Consider the following 17,209-nt stretch of genomic DNA (forward strand, 5'->3'; position numbering starts at 1 on the left):
CAACCATTAATCCAGTGGTCTTCAGAGTCTGTCCCTGCAGTCTTCATCCAGAAATAACTGCCGTTCTCACAATCCACAGATTAAAAATGAGACTTAGGCAACAGGAACATAAAGTTTCCTTACATCTGCCTTTACCTCTCCCAACCCTCCTTACTCTGAACCAGGAGGTACATATTCTGGTCTTTACTAACTAGCTGTGTGGTCATGGAAAATTTATGTGTCTCAGAATTCATATCTGGAAAATGAAGTTATACATTGTCAAGATCTATGCTCTACAATCATCCTGAGGGCTTCTTGTAACACAGTTTGTTGGGTCTCATATTAAAGTTTCTTATTTCAAAAGTCTGGGTGGGGCCTGAAGGTTAACATTGAGTTCCCAGGTGATGCCAGTGCTGATGGTCCATGGAGCAAACTTAAAGAACTGCTGCTCTAGCATTTTTGGAATCCTGTGAACTCTTTGTAAAATTTGTATTATTTTTGTGTTTTTTCTTTCCAACTTTTATTTTGGATTCAAGGAATATATGAGCAGGTTTGTTTCAAGGGTAAATTGTGTCTCTTGGGGTTTTGGTGTACAGATAATTTTGTCACCCAGGTAATAAGCATAGTACTTGATAGGTAGTTTTTAAATCCTCACCCTCCTCTTACACTCCACCCTCAAGTAGGCCCCAGTGTCTGTTGTTCCCTCCCTTGTGTACATGTGTACTCAATGTTTAGCTCCCATGTGTAAGTCAGAACATGCAATACTTGGTTTTCTGTTTCTGCATTAATTCACTTAGGACAATGACCTCCAGCACCATCTGTGTTGCTGAAGAGGATATGATTACATTCTTTTTTTTTAAATGGCTGCATTCCAAAGTTTATATGTACCACATTTTCTTTATACAGACCACATTGATGGGCATCTAGGTTGATTCCATGTCTTTGCTACTGTGAACACGGCTGCAGTGAACATACATGTGCATGAGTCTTTATGGTATATTCCTTTGGGTATATATCCAATAATGGGGTTGCTAGGTTGAATGGTAGCTCTATTTTACTGTGAATTCTTGTACTCTTTCCCACTTAAGTCCTTTCCTCTCTGGAGCTGGCGATTCACTTCCTAGCTGCTCCTGTTTTGTTTCTGATGCTTAAGTTCTTGATTCATGATTCTGAGTAATGGTTGCTATTAGTATTTTCTGAGGAAGATTACTGCATCCATCATAAAGGATTTTTAGAATTTCAAATATGTAGAGTCCATGCTGCTGCCATAGTATAAATACCAACTTTCTAGCATACTAAGTATTGGATGAGCCCAGCCAATGTGCAGATAGACTTGGTGACACAAAGGACCTATTTACATGACATTTTTGTTGGGACAGCACTGCCCTTTAGAATGTGACTGTTAGTGTGGGTGCTGCTAGAAAGGATTCCCTCTACTTAAAATGCATGTGAACAACTTCTGCAGAGTTAATGCCAGGACAGAATTGTGACATTGATAAAGTTTGACTTTGGGGTCCCTTCACTTTGTATTTAATCATTTAATAAATATTTACTCATCGTTGGCATATAAGGTATTAAGCTGTATACTTCAGAGGATACAAAGATAAAACAGATCAAATCCTTGCCTGCAATGGAATTTACAATTCAGTACAAGGCATAAGATGTGTACATCCATGGAGACAGTGCGTGGGGCTCCTGCAATATCAGCTGGGCTCAAATGACAGTAAATCTAATTACTACTTATGAGAACTCAGATAGTTTATGTAATCCCTTTCAGCTTCAGTTTCATAATGGCTGATAGGGAAAATTATAACCCATAGAATCAACTATGGCTGCATTGTGAAAAGCCATATAAGCCCATATTATTTAAAACATATTCTGGGCTTTCCATAGTACTTGGAATATAGTATATGTTTAATAAACACAGCAGTTTTAAACTATCATTGTCAAAGTGGAGAGTGATACATGTAATAGATAATTGTTGAGTGCTTACTATGTGTTGGATATTGGACTAAATGTTTTTCATTTATTACCTAGTTTAATCCTTACAACAAGCCTAAAGAAATTGATCATATAATTTTCTCAATTTTGTAGATAAGAAAGCAGGGCTCAGGGACCTTAAGTAATTTGCTCAAGATAATGCAGCTTGCAAATAGCGGGAGCTGGTATTTAAACAAATTCTGGTTCCTGAGTTTGTATCCTTACTATTGTGTATACTGTTTCCTAATAAATGCTCTAAGAGGACTAAGCAAAGCATTTGGGGGCGGTCAGAGGTGTGAGCAAAAACTTCTAAGGGGAGCTTCTAAGAAGATGAATGCTTAAAATTTGAGCTGGGATTTGAAGAATGAGGAATTTTGGCTCTGTACATTCTCATCTTCCTTCTTCCTGTTCACTACATTTATTTATTTAATAAATACTGGTCCAGCACTTATTTTGTGCCAGGCATTGTAGTAGGTGCTGGCAGCATGACACAAGGTCCCTGATTCAAAGTTCATCCCTTCATGGAACTTACGATCCAGAGATGGAGATGACAATTTAACAGGCACGTAATGAGTAATTACAGAAGAGAAATTTAGGATGCTATTCAATTCAGGAACTAAGAGCTGTGAGCTTACTCTATCCCAGATTGTGCTACATTTCACAGGGACAGACCTTACCTGGAAAGTATTGTTTGTTTTTCCTCATCGTCTTGTTGCAGTTAAAATTTCTGTGATGTTAAATCTGTTCATGCAAAATCATTTATGACCCCTTAGTTTTCACACTTGATCTTACCCAAAAGGATGAGAAGAAATACCTCTTATGTTTTAAGTAAGTGTGATAGGACAACAGCTTTTTTTAGTTATTGACCATTTTTTTCTCCAAAATTTGGCTTTTATCCCTCTCCTCCACCCTTTACTTCCAGTTATACAGCTAAAGTTTTGTACATTCATTACCTAAGGAAATGGCCATTATAGGGCAGAAAACTGGGGGAGAAATCACCCAGTTTGGCTGTGGTTTTTAAAAGCCGATCCCCTCAAAGAAAGGGTGAAGACTCTTGGCATAACCCCAGTTATAGAAAAAACTTATGAGAAATTAGGGATCTAATTTCTATGTTCAGTAGGAAAAAGATTCCTGGACTTTGAATGCCTCCAGTAATGTTAGGAAACATAAAATGTCTGAGATTAATTTTTTGCCACCTCAGCTATAAATGAAGAATTAAAAATAAAAATTAGATTCAACAATGGAAAAATAAAGAGAATTAATATGTCTTGCCAGATTGTATTTGTGGATGAATATTGGAATCCATTGTATTGATTCATGCTAAGGTTCACTGTCTTTTTCAGATAAGTTTGAATCTCAACAGTGACTTTTAATATTATATTCATTCATTCCACAAATATTTATTGAACCTCTATGATGTGCTAGGTAAATGGCAGAGGGTAGTATCACAGTGTCAAGCAAGAATAAACACAGTTCTTGCTTACTAAACTTTATTTTCAAGACAGAAAGTCAATAATCAAATCATTACACAAATGCTTGTGAAATTACAAGTGTGAAAACTGCCACCGAGGAAAGATACATGAATTTATGTGGCAAGGGGATCATCTGGGGGATCTGTGAAGTCTCCCTGAGAAGTGGCATTTAAACTGAGACCTGAAAATGAACAGGAGCTATGTAGGTAAAACAGAAGGGAATGAACAAGCATTCTAGGCCAACAGAATCAGGATTTTAGCCCTTCATGTGGTAGCAGAGCTACTAGAGAAAAATTTAGGTTGGAGGGAGTGTGGAGAGAGACTTTTGCTCGCAGCATGAGGGCAACTCTTGCCATAAAAGGCGTTCCTGAGCATGAAGTCATGTTCTGCACATGGATGTGGCTTTTGCACGTCTTTTGTTATCTTTGTGCCTATCTCCCTGAGGCCTCAAAGGCTGAACTCTTCACCTTTCCCCAATTCTGCTCCTGCTTCTGCATGTCCCATCTCAACAAATGATAGCTTCATCTTTGCATTCTGTGTAAGATAAAACCCTCCACATCATCCTTTCTGCTTCCTTCTTCCTCATCTGATCTAGGTCCAATCCATCTCCAAGCTGTGTCCATTCTGTCTCATTAATGTCTTTCACATCTAAGTCACCTCCCTCCATTCCCAATGCCACTACCTTAGCTCAGGGTCCACACCACCCACCCTGACTATACATATGGAGCTGCTTTAAATTGTTTTAAGAAGCTGCACCTTTTCCCCTCTCAGGGTTTTGATGCATATTTTCCCCTCTGTTCAAAATCATCATTTTATCCTCAACTAGGGAATTCCTGTTCTTCACGCTGGATGCCTTTTCTATAAAAACTCTCCCTGACCACCAGCCGTAACCACCATGTATATAAGGTTGGCTTTTCCTCCTTCATGTTCACTCTAAATGCTTCATGCTTATCCCTACCAATTACGCATCTGTTTAGACCTGGGCTGTGTAACATGGTGGCCACTAACCACTGTGGTGGCTACTGAGCACTTGAAATGTGACTGGGACGAGTTGAAAGGTGCTGTGCTGTGCATATAAAATAAACATCAGATTTCAAAAATCTAGTATGTTGCCTCGTAATTTTTAAGTACTTGTTTACATGTTGTCATGATAATATTTGGGATATACCCAGTCAAATAAAGCATGTTATTAAAATTAACCCCACTTATTGCTTTTTACTTTTCAATGTGTGTCTAATTGAAAGTTTAAAAGTATATATATGGCTCATATTTATGCCTTGCATTATATTCTTATTAGATGGTACTGCTGTAGACCCTAGGCAATTACAACAGGGGTTGGAAAACTATGATGGATGGGCCACATCTCGTCTTGCCACCTGCTTTTTGAAATAAAGTTTTATTGGAACACAACCAGGCACATTTGTTTGTATTCCTATGGCTGCTTTCCCATTACAATGACACAGTTGAATAGCTGTGATAGAAACAATATGGCCCACAAGCCTAAAAGATTTACTACTTGGCCCTTTGCAGAAAAGTTAGTTGACCTCTTTTCTAGAGGGTTGACACTGTATTTTGTTTTTCACTGTGTCTCCAAATCATGGCACAGTACCTGATACCTAATAAGCACACAATAAATATTTGCAATATTGGCTGAATGAATAAATCTTTAATCGATATATGATTATTGAGTAAATATAAATTGAGAAGGATATTGCCAGGATCATCGGTAAAATTAGTTTATGACCCACAGCTATGCTGACCATGGGATCAAAATTAAAAATTGAAGTACAACCTGACAAGTAGGTGTATACTTGGATAATCTTCCTATACAACATTTAAAATGGAGACAGTCCAAACCAGAATGGGTGGTTCTCATTCTTATCACCATGGAATATCTTGATTTTGGAATAAAGAAAGATATTTTATTTATGCTTGAAATAGGATAGAGTGTTGTATAAATTTGAAAACTTATCTTGTAGGTTGGATATTTGGAGTAAGGGTTTATGTCATAACAACTTCCACCATCCCTCATGTTAGTAAATCCCATGGAAGTCTGGATCTGGTTGATGTACATGAGAATGAATTCTTATATGTTAAAAATGGGGCTGAGAATGAGTGTTGGAATAGAATTAAGCACATCTTCACACTTTGATCCAAATATACTCCTGTCATTTGCTCTCTGCTCACATATCTGCAGCTGTTAGAAGACATGAAATAATTTTCTTTTGCTTTTCTCTGTCAAATTGTTGATGAACATGATTTCACATAACTGAAACAGCCAGAGTTATCATAGATGAGAATTGAATTTCAGGTCTTGGTTATGCAACATTATCTTCTCTCATAAGAAGCAGTCATTTAAAAATATATATATATAACATTTCTCAGTGTTGCACTGGATCTTTTCTTTTTTTAGTAATTAAAGTTGTAGAAGCAGCTAGATATCCTTATTTCAACAGGTAGATTCCACAGGGCTTTTCTGAAGAAACAATGGGAAGCAGAGCATTTTCCTTTACTGAAGTCAATTTGGGAAGCAAACAAGAAAAGGCAAAAAGTAATATTCATATGTGATAAATATAGAAAGAGAACAATGAAGTATCTGGTGATTTTTGCTTTAGGCTGGTTCAAAGAAATGAAGGATTATAAAGTTGATAAGATCACAGAGTGAGTGATCACCCACCCATCCACCCATCTATCCATTTCCCAACAGTTACTTATTAAATTTGTCAAATTACATCTATTAAATTACTATTTGTCCAGTTCTGTGGTAGATGTTGTGAAAGACACAAGGGAAACAAAATGTCATCTTTTTTCTTGAAGACTCACCTAATGTTAAAACTGAAAGTACTTTTAAAAATGATGTTATTGTAATTCTATGTTCTCTTTTCAAGACAAAGACACAGTTGTTAGGTACTTTGCTTAAGGTAATATTTAAAAATTTATGTGGTGGGCCACAGGGCTCTAATTCCTAGTCCAATAAGTTTTCTACTATATTTACTGGGTAAGTCAGATATGCTTATCTGCCTAAAAAGTTGGAAAATAAGTAATCCCAAGTTATTATGTAAGCAAATGTGGGATCATCCTGTATGCCTGATCTATGGGACATCCAAGAATATTCATCACTGAGCAAGAGAATTCAGTGAAGGATTAAAGGTAGCTGGACTTTAAGGAAATACAGAGCCTGAGGTCATAAATACTGGAGAGAAGACATTTTAGGTGTGACAAACAAAATAAATAAATGCAGGGCAATGGAAATAAGCAGACATTAGAGATACGGAAAAAGAGATACAATCAGGTTTTAAAAAAAATCAACAAAAGTAGTGAAGACGGCCCTGAGTTGCACAGAGGGCCTCTGTGGAAGTGGTGGAGGAACTAGGTTGGGTCAGTGAGGTGAGAGCAGTTGATGTAAGAAAGCTGAAAGCCTGCTGGAAAATTTTTTCTATGAGTAAGAGACTAAGTGTAAGCCAAGCTTTTGGAAGATTTATACATTGCACTCCCACTCTAGAGAAAGACAAAACATTTTTCAAGGACCCAGAAAGAAACCCAAAAGGAAAGAAAATCATTCTGGCAAATTAAATAGGGCAGTAAGTCTATCAGGTTTCCTTTTCCATCTCTATATTGCACACCACTTCACGGTGTTTGACCAAAATTTACAAGTTTGGTGGGAAAATCTAAGTGGGAATATTTGGAGAAAACCCACAGAGAACTAATAATGTTAAGGATATACACACACTTACTTTTGGAGATAGCCAATTTCTATTCCACTAGGGTTTGGAATTTTTTTAAGGTTTTGATATATAGCTTAAATTATTGCTTATGTGTGAGGAAGTGCACGCTTAAATGCTATGTTGTCTCTGTAATATCTACAAATCACTCAGCACACCATCACTGACAGTAAATATTTCATATCTTATTGAAAAATAATATTCTCCTTATAAAATATCAAAATCATATTCCTTTTAGGCTCTTCCCCAAATCCTCCCTTGAGAGACTTAAAAAATAATCATCCTTAAAGCTTCATCATACAAACTTGCCAGTGAAATTTCAGTGAACAGTTGTTTTGAGTTTGAATTTTAAGTTCCATGGATTTGGGGTATGAAATTCTGTTCTCCACACCACCATTGCTGTGCATGTGGAATTAGTGTGAAAAAAGAATCTATAGCCATCTACTTTCATTTATTTTGGTTTTTCTTATAATGTAAGTAGGAAACTTTTATCTACATAAATTGTGCCCACTTACAGCTGTTTCTCCAACTCCATTTTTCTGCAAAAGATTACCAGTTTCTGTGACCAGGCTCTTTCAACTGCACAACAGTTGCTGCCTTTATTTGTATAATTAACTTGCCTGTCGGTGGAGGGAGATGATGTGAGCAGAGGCAAGCACAGGCACTCACTGTTTGTTGCCACTGACATAGTGAAGCTGCAAGGTATAAGCAGAGTTGTGATTCATCCCCTATCTCCTGCAGCTTGGCTTGAGTAACTGACTGCCTTAACACCTCTTTAAGCATTCTTCCTTGTTCTTTTCAAGGACCTGATATTCTATTGAGAAAAAGAGATGCAAACAACATGTACAATGGAAGAAATGCTACAAAGTAGATAATGGTCATGCAGGATTTGCCCCTCTTCCCAAGTTGATAGAGAAGGTTGACTACTCATTGTAGTTTGTGATGTTCACTCTTCTGAGAATAAACAAGCATCTTTTGGTTGGCCTGTGGTTGTGGGGTAACTATCATTCTTGTCATCTTCAAATATAGGTGAGACATTCTGGACAGATGATGTTATGGCTAACAAGAGAGACAATTTTTACATGCTCATAAGCAATGTGGCCAACAGTGTGGGAATGTGGGCATTCACTTTTTTGGTAGTAGGGTGGATTAGAGGACATGAATAGACTGTCTGAAAACAACTTGGAAATATGCTCTGTGAAGGCTTTGTGCATCTTATTTATTACTATCCCTCATGCCTAGAATGAAACCTGAATAAATGAATAAATGTCAAAATCTTTAAAATTTTACATATGCTTTGATGCACAAATCCTAAGAATTGGAAGTCATCTTGAATCTACTATTAAAATTTAGCTGTAGGAATACACATTGTATTATTATTTATAATACTAAATGCTTGAAATGTCTCATTTAGTTTTATCAATGTGGAATTGAGTAAAAATTATATAACATCTCTATTATGGATTATTAGGCAGCTATGAATGCTGATGTTGCATAAAAATATATAAAGGATACAGAAAGATACATGCGACTATTTTTATGAGTAGGTTGTAAAACAGTACACAGAGTATTAATCCATTGCTATAAAATGATAAAATAAAAAACTTTTCAAACGTTGTCAAAGAAGGAACTTTACCAGAGACTCAGGCACAGTCTCAAAGAACAAAAACTCTGAAATTTTCATGACTTAAAACAACAATACTTGTGCTATATGGCTATTGTGAATCAGCAGGGAAGCTTGGCTCATCAGTTGCTCAGGATCCCGGACTGAAGATAGCATTGAAACAAATGGTGTTCACAATGTCATACAGAAAGGAGCCCTGGAAGGTTTCACACTGGGAATTAATGGCTCTAACCTGGAAGTAAAATGTTGCTTCTACTCAAACTCATTGGTCAGATCCAGTCACGTGTCCCATCCATGAAAAAGAGAGCAAGACATTATAATCCTCCACATAAATGAGTATGAGAGAATTAGAAATATTTTGTGAGCAGTACTAAGGATATCACTTATGGTCATCAGTATTCAGCTCACTCAGTGTGTCCCTATGGAAACAACCCCAAAGCCTTATCCAGTCTTACAGAATAAACTTATCCAGTTTTATGGCATAAGACTATTATGTCTATAGTTTCTGGGTGGTAACCAAGTAGTCTCTTTATCAGGTCTGGATGTGGCTCCTTCTGATTATAAAATCAACTGAAAAACAAAACAAAACAAAAAACACAAAAAAGATAATCTCTCCCCCCTGACACTTAGGACAAAACAGCAGATTAGGGGTGAGGTGTCTATAATATTGCCAAGGCTGGTTCTTACAGATTCTGATATTTTACTGCCAGTCAGCATTCCCTGGGATGAGGAAAGCTCTTAATTAGGTTCTGATTTGGTTCCTGGGGAGGGGTTCTGCAGTCCACGGCCCTTAATTTTGTTCTTTGGAAGTTCTTTCTTTTCTATTGTTGCCTTGGCTACATCTGCAGAGTGCATTATAGAATGTACACACCTTCAAGGATGAGAAGCTTTCTTAGTCTGATACTTGCTCATAGAAGTTCACATACCTAACCATTGTTAATGTTTTTGTCTTTACACAAAAGTTTTAGAAGGTTCATTATTTCTTTGGCCATACAAGTTTCTCAAAAAAGTAATCAGCTTCTTTCTTGTAGTTGTTTATGGTCAACTTCTTGTGCCAATAGCCCCATACACAGCTTTTTTGATACATGCTTCTCTGTGTTTTCTCTGAACTGTACATATCTTAAGCCAACTAAATTTCAGCAGAAGAGCCACAGCTTCAGTCTTTAAAAAAAAATGGGTCATTTTGTCCATATGAAAGACTAATTGGGTTGTTATGTTAACCCATTCAGAAGTTTAAAAACTTGTGTGGAAACCATATTCTTGATTTATTCCTTGATGCAAGACTGTATTCTTACCAGTCTATCTCTAATTAGTGATAAGAAACAATTGCCTTGTCCAACTCTCCAAGTCTTCAAATTTTCTTGACCATCTCTGTTGTCTTTCATACTTGCCTGCTTGTTAAAATTCTGTTCTTAGCTCATTGCTTTATTGCAGTATTTTGTCAAATGAAGCCAACAGTGATTGACACTTGCTAGAAAAGTTCTATTTTTCAATCATTTCGCCCATAGCTACAAGTTCACAAAGTACATTACCTTCCTTTTAAGTTTTCACAGGTGACAATTTTACAAAATAGCTCATTTGTGCATATAACATAGATTGCTGTCATTCCAGCTGCAACCGAAGATTCGTTGCTGCCTGCCACCTGATCACTGAGCCAATGCCACAGACTTTATGTTTTTAATATTGATGTATTACTCCAATTCTTTTTCTAAAAAGATACTTTAAAAAATTGACCAGAATAAGAGAAATCTAGTTTTCAGTTTTGTAGACCCCTGAAACTTGATTGTTATTAAATGATTTTGTCCCAGGCAACTGGACTACACATTCAAACTTCTAAGAGATTACAGAAAAAACGTGATGATTTGTTTATTTAAAATTGGAAGTCCACCTAAATGACTAGAATATCTGTATTTTCTAACTAGAACATATTCCCTGGGTCAAGGGATTCCAGAAACCAGTGTTTTAATCTGAATGTTTCTTCTTTTTGTTTTCTTATTTTTTATTTTTGGAGATAGAGTCTTGCTTTGTAACTAGGCTGGAGTGCAGTGGAACAATAATGGCTTACTGAGACTGGAACTCCTGGGTTAAAGCAACTCTTCAGACTCAGCCTCCCAAGTAGCTAGGACTACAGGCATGCACCACCATGCCTAGCTAATATTCTAATTTTTGTAAAGATGTGATCTTACTATGCTGCCCAGGTTGGTCTTGAATTCCTGGCCTGAAGCAGTCCTCCTACCTTGCCCTCCCAAAGTGCTGGGATTTCAGATGTGAGTCACTGAACCCAGCCTGACTCCTTCTTGATGACTTTTAATGAATTCCTTGATCATAAGTGGATACTATTGTGGGATAATTCATCTAATCTTTGTAGAATCTTGGCCTCCCTTTCGGTACCATAAAGCTCAGCTTTCATTGACCAGGAGATTTTCTCTTTTTTTTTTTTTTTTTTTTTTTGAGATGGAGTTTTTCTCTGACGCCCAAGCCGGAGGGCAGTGGCAGGATCTCGGCTCGCTGCAACCTCTGCCTCCCGGGTTTAAGCGATTCTCCTGCCTCAGCCTTCCGAGTAGGTGGGACTACAGGCGCGTGCCACAACGCCCAGCTAATTTTTTGTATGTTTAGTAGAGATGGGGTTTCACCGTGTTAGCCAGGATAGTGTCGAACTCCTGACTTCGTGATCTGCCCGCCTTGGCCTCCCAAAGTGCAAGCCTTTCTTTTGGATAGGGTTGTCTTTTTGCATCTCATTTTCTAGGGGGGCAGAGAAAGATAACAAATGATGAACATGAAGAAATGCTTTTTGGGCCGGGTGCAGTGGTTTACACCTGTAATCCCAACACTTGGCAAGGCCGAGTCAGGCAGATTACTTGAAGCCAGGAGTTTGAGGCCAGCGTAGGCAACATGGCGGAACCTAGTCTCTGGTAAAAATACAAAAATTAGCCGGGCGTGATGGCGCATGCCTGTAGTTACTAGGAAAGCTACTAGGAAAGCTGAGGCATGGGAATCGCTCAAACCTGAGAGGTGGAGGTTGCGGTGAGCCGAGATTGCACCACTGCACTTCAGCCTGGATGACAGAGCAAGACCGTCTCAATTAAAAACAAAAACAAACAAAAAACAGTTTTCATATAATGTGTTTTTAAAATAATGAAACTGGGTAGTGGTATATAGTGAAACTTGGAGGAGAGAATGGAAGAAATTGTTTTTACTGGAATGGCCAGCAAAACCATTGTAAGCGGGGGACATTTGAGCTGAGACTCACAGGAGGGGAAGAGGCAATCATAAAAGGTCTGAGGAAAGAACATTCTATGCAGAAGGAATAGCAGGTGAAAAAGGCCAGAGATGTGAAGGAGCTCAGCGTGTTGGAAGGACAGAAAGAAGGCTGGGGAGTTGGGAGAATGGTAAGGAGAGAAGTATTAGGTCATGTCCGAGAGGATGGCAAGGAGTGCATTGTGTACAGTTTTGCTGGTCATGTTGGGAAGTTTCTGTTTTACTCGAAACCCAGTGGAACTATTGAAAGCTTTTAAGCAGTGGATCCATTTGATCTGTTTTATGCTTTAAAAAGATCACTCTGGCTGGCTACTGCATGGAGAATGAATTCTGGCAGGGGAAGAGTGGAAGCAGCCCATTGCAGCCCAGCTGTGAGATATTAGTCATTTGGATTGGGGTTGTAGCAATAGAGATGGTGATAAGTGGTGAGATCTTGAATGTATTTTGGAAATAAGAGTAGACAAGATTTGCAGATAGATTAGATGAGAGATGTGAAGAAAAGTGAGAAAATAAGGGTTATTGCTAGTGTTTTGGCCCGAGAAACTTGATCGGTGGTGATACCAGCAACTGAGAGATGGGGAAGACGGCTGTGGGTAAATCAAGAATTTTATTTTGAAAATACTAAATTAGAGATGTCTATTAGACAGCTCAGAGGTGATGTCAAGTAGGCAGTTGGGTATATAAATCTAGAGCCCAGGGGAGTGGTAAGAGCTGGAGATAGAGATTTATGAGTCATCAGTACAAAAATGTTATTTTAAGCCATAGAAGAGGATGAGATCACCTAGAGAAGGAATTTGGAGAGAAAAGAGGGGGGAGGACAGAGTTAAGGGTTAGCAGAGGCGGAGGAACCAGAAATGGAGTCCAAGAAGGCACAAGTTCCAGGTTAGAAGAAAATCAGGTGTGAGTAGTGTTGTGAACACCGAATGGAGATATTTTTGCAAGAAGAAAGCCATGTGCTGAAAACTGACTAATGCTCTATCCCATTTCTGCTTTATATTTCTCCCAAACACCCACAATACCATGCCCTCTCCTTAGCATTTGATTCTACTAGAAAGGAGGTTAATTACAGAACAATAATTGTTTGTATTATTTTTCTTTTTCGGTCTGCTATTTTAGGAAGTAGATAAAATGGCATATTGACAGATCTGGAGGGTCTTAGATCTACCTTTCAACATTGACATTACTGATATTAGAGCACTACTACTCATTAGCTGTGGGGATGTAGGAAGATTATTTAACCACTCAGAGCCTTGGTTTCCTCATTCGTTATGTGGAGATGACACTATCAGATGACAGATTTGTTGTGGGGATTCATTAATATAATGCATACAAAATGGTAGGTCAGTGTCTAGCAGAAGCGAAGTAGATCACAAATGGTAGATTTTATTATTTTTTCCCAGATGATGATTGGCTAATTATGGAAATGGATCACTATCAAGTAATTCTGGAAAGATGAGTAGGCAAGATTTGCAGCTAGATTGGATGAGAGATGTGAAGAAAAATGAGAAAATAAGGGTTATTCCTAGTGTTTTGGCCCTAAACATAGTTAATTGTTTAGAACTATGTAGGAGAGATAATATCTACATATTATTGCTACAGGATAGAAGTTAAACACTCAACCTGTAAATAAAACCCTGCTATTGCCCATGTATCCTCTAACAAACACCCTATATCTTGTCTCTTTCAGAGACAGGATGTATGAAACTCAGATCAGTGATGTTTTAAAGATGGAGCATCAGTGATAGAAACATACTTCTGTGCTTCTCTGGTGAAGAATGATCCAGGCCTGTCTTTGAAACTGAAGTTTCAGGCTGCTAGTAAGCAGATATAGTGAAGATAGAAATCCTTGCACAACCGAAATGGGTCATGACTGCTGTAAAAATAAGCAGGAATTTCCCCACTTTGGGGCAGCTCACAAGCCTATCTTTCCCTCTGAAGCACAAGAGAGTGGGGTCAGGGATATAATTGAGCAAGTATCTCAGATTCATTTTCCAGGAAATGAAGCTCTAGCTGCTCTGTGAAAGTTCTTTGTTAAACATGATGATTCCTCTGAAAATGTTACAATTCTGCTATGGTTCCTCTGTTCCAGCCACTTCTTTATTTGTGGAGGGAGTTGGGTGACTGTGGCTGCTCTGGAGTAGGGTAGGGGGTCATTGATGATGGAAATTTATCAATTCCCTTCCTTCAAACTAACACCTCCATCTCTTCAAAGGCATCCATAAGGGTTTGGAAATTATACCCATATAACATCCTTCACCCAACACACATACCTATTTTCAGTTAAAATGGAACTTTTAATTTCATTTTCCCTCGAGGAGAGTTATCACTTTGGTCTAATTATAAAAAAAAAAAAAAGGAAAAGGAAAAAAAAAAGTAGCACATCGCCTGTGGAATAGATTGCATTATTGAATCCTGAATCTTGATTGCATTATTTATGATCTCTGTGAAATTGATAACGTTGGTTTAGCTCTCTAATCCTCAGTTTCCTCATCTATAAAATGGAACTAATGACTGTTGCATAGTATACTGTATAAATTAATACATTAATTCATACAAAGGACTACTTAGCACTATCAACTTAGTACTATTAGCTCCTTAATAAATATTTGTATTAGGGTTCTCTAGAGGGACAGAACTAATGGAATATATATATATATTTATTAAGTATTGACTCATATGATCACAAGCCCCACAATAGGCCATCTGCAGGCTGAGGAGCAAGGAGAGCCAGCCCGAGTACCAAAACTGAAGAAGTTGGAGTCTGCTCTCCAAGGGCAGGAAGAATCCAGCATGGGAGAAAGATGTAGGCTGGAGGCTAGGCCAGTCTCTTTTTTCACATTTGTCTGCCTGCTTTTTAGTCTAGATTCTATGGCAGCTAATGAGGTGGTGCCTACCATTAAGGGTGGGTCTGCTTTCCCAGCCCACTGACTCAAATGTTAATCTCCTTTGGCAACACTCTCACAGACACACCCAGGATCAATACTCTGTATCCTTTAGTCCAATCAAGTTGACACTCAGTATTAACCATCACAATATTGTTGGATTGTTTGAGCCAAGGAGTTCGAGGTTGCAGCAAGCCATGGTCATCCCACTGCATTCTAACCTGGGAAACAGAGCAAGATCCTGCATCTAAAATAAACAAACAAACAATAAGTAAATAAATAAAAGCTGAAATATTTTGTCTGTTACGCAAGAACACAAAGAAGCTCATTTTTAGGAGGCGTTTTCATATTGTTGTTTTCACCAGTGTTATTTTATAGATCATTGTTGGTTTTAAAACTTTATTCCATCCTCTCTGATGCTTTAAAAAAAGAAATACCATGTTAGGAGGATCAAGCAATCTAGCTGTATGATATAATAGAGGATAATGACACCTCCTCTAGTTTTATATTTATGAGAACATCTAACACATCAAACAAAGTGTCAACACAGAGCTGGAGTTATTTAACTGAGTATGTTTATCTTTAGGGTGTTTTTGGCTCTGTGTAGTAGGAAACAGTGACAGAAACTGGCTTAAATAATAAGAAACTGTATCTCAGAATGCTCAAAGTCCAGAGGTAGGATTGCTTGGCCATATTCCAAAGTGCCCATTGTTTCCACATCTACGCTATCCCTTCCTCAGAGACTCGTGCTTGTCTTTAGTCTTCTCCCTCTAGTCACAAAATGAATATTAGAGCCCCAGGCATCATGTTCAGACATGATTCTATCTAGAGAAAGAAGAAGGGCCATGTTTTCCTTAGGTCTCTTTCTTATAGGAGCCTACTGATGATCAGAAGAAATTGCTGGCATTTGCCAGCCTTCTGAACAATTCCTACAATTTTCATTCACAGGGCAGCTTCCTTAGGATGTAAATGGTCTCAAAGCTTCAGCACACAATTGTTTAACAACATGTCAGCCCAGCACACTGAGGTCCTCTCTCCCCTTTGTCCCTACTTTTTCCATATAGGCAATTAGACATTTCAAAATGTGTTACTTGCAGAACTTCATTCCTGCTTCCATTTTTTTTTTTAAATCAATTTTAGTTATGTGTCACAAGCAGCAGAAAACAATTCTGGCTGATTTAAACAAGAGATACATTTATTTCAAATGTACTAAACTAGTTCCAGAATGATCTTGAATTTTCTTTTGCTAGACAAGACATTATTAGGACAATTGGCAAATTCAGAATAAGGTCTGCAGATCAGATCATAGTGTTTTATGTAATCTGATTTTGAGAAGTAGTCTGTGATTATGTAAGATAATTACTTTTTAGTAAAAACACAATGCCCTTTTAGGGAAAAAGCACCATGTCTACAATTTACTATTAAACAGTTTAGAAAAAACTACACAGAGAGAAAGAGGGGAAGAGGTGGAGAGAGGAGAGGGAGGAGGGGGAGAGAGAAGAAAGAGGAGGACGGGGAGGAGGTCAATGTAGAAAAATATTAACATTAGAAATCTGGCTGAAGATATATCCAGGAATTCTTTGAATTAGTCTTGCAACTTTTGTATAAGTTTAAATTATGTTCAAATTAAAAAAAAATGTTTAGTGATACAAAAAGATGAAAGGTAAGATTGCAGCGAGGCAAAAAATTGCTTTAATACACCTTTAATACACCTCTAAAGACAATGAGGAGGATTCTTAGTGAACGCTTAAGAGCAGACTAGATTGCGAGAGATCCTGGCTGAAAGATTTCAGAACCGGAAACCATGGTTCAATTCACACCACAGAGCTGAACCCTGTGGGCAATACTGCCACCACTACGATGTGCCACACATTGCAGCTTACCCTGCTGCTGTAGCTGGCACTCCACACTTTATACCACCACCAGCACAGTTGCTATGGCTGCTCTGGATGAGTCATCTTTTTATAACCACCACCCATGCCATAGACTTATCTCTAGGGCCTTTGCTTTTTAGATTCACATTAAATTCAAGGTCCGGGTGCAGAAATCAGATTGATAGAACCCAAGTTGTGGGGCTATCTCTAGGTGCAAGGTAAGGCTAGTAGGATGAGTATCAGACATTTTCAGTCTCCACAGGGACACACAAATTGTGCTTTGCCCACAAAAGAAGGGATTCTCCAAGGAGGAATGGGTTTCAGGTATTTTGTAAGAATGACACATGAATGACAAGAATGACACAAGAATGACAAATGTTCGTTACAGAATAGTGTTTGCAGTTCTCTCCCTTAGGAT

Source organism: Macaca thibetana, chromosome 8 (genome assembly GCF_024542745.1).
Source record: "Macaca thibetana thibetana isolate TM-01 chromosome 8, ASM2454274v1, whole genome shotgun sequence".
In the NCBI taxonomy this organism is placed as follows: domain Eukaryota; kingdom Metazoa; phylum Chordata; class Mammalia; order Primates; family Cercopithecidae; genus Macaca; species Macaca thibetana.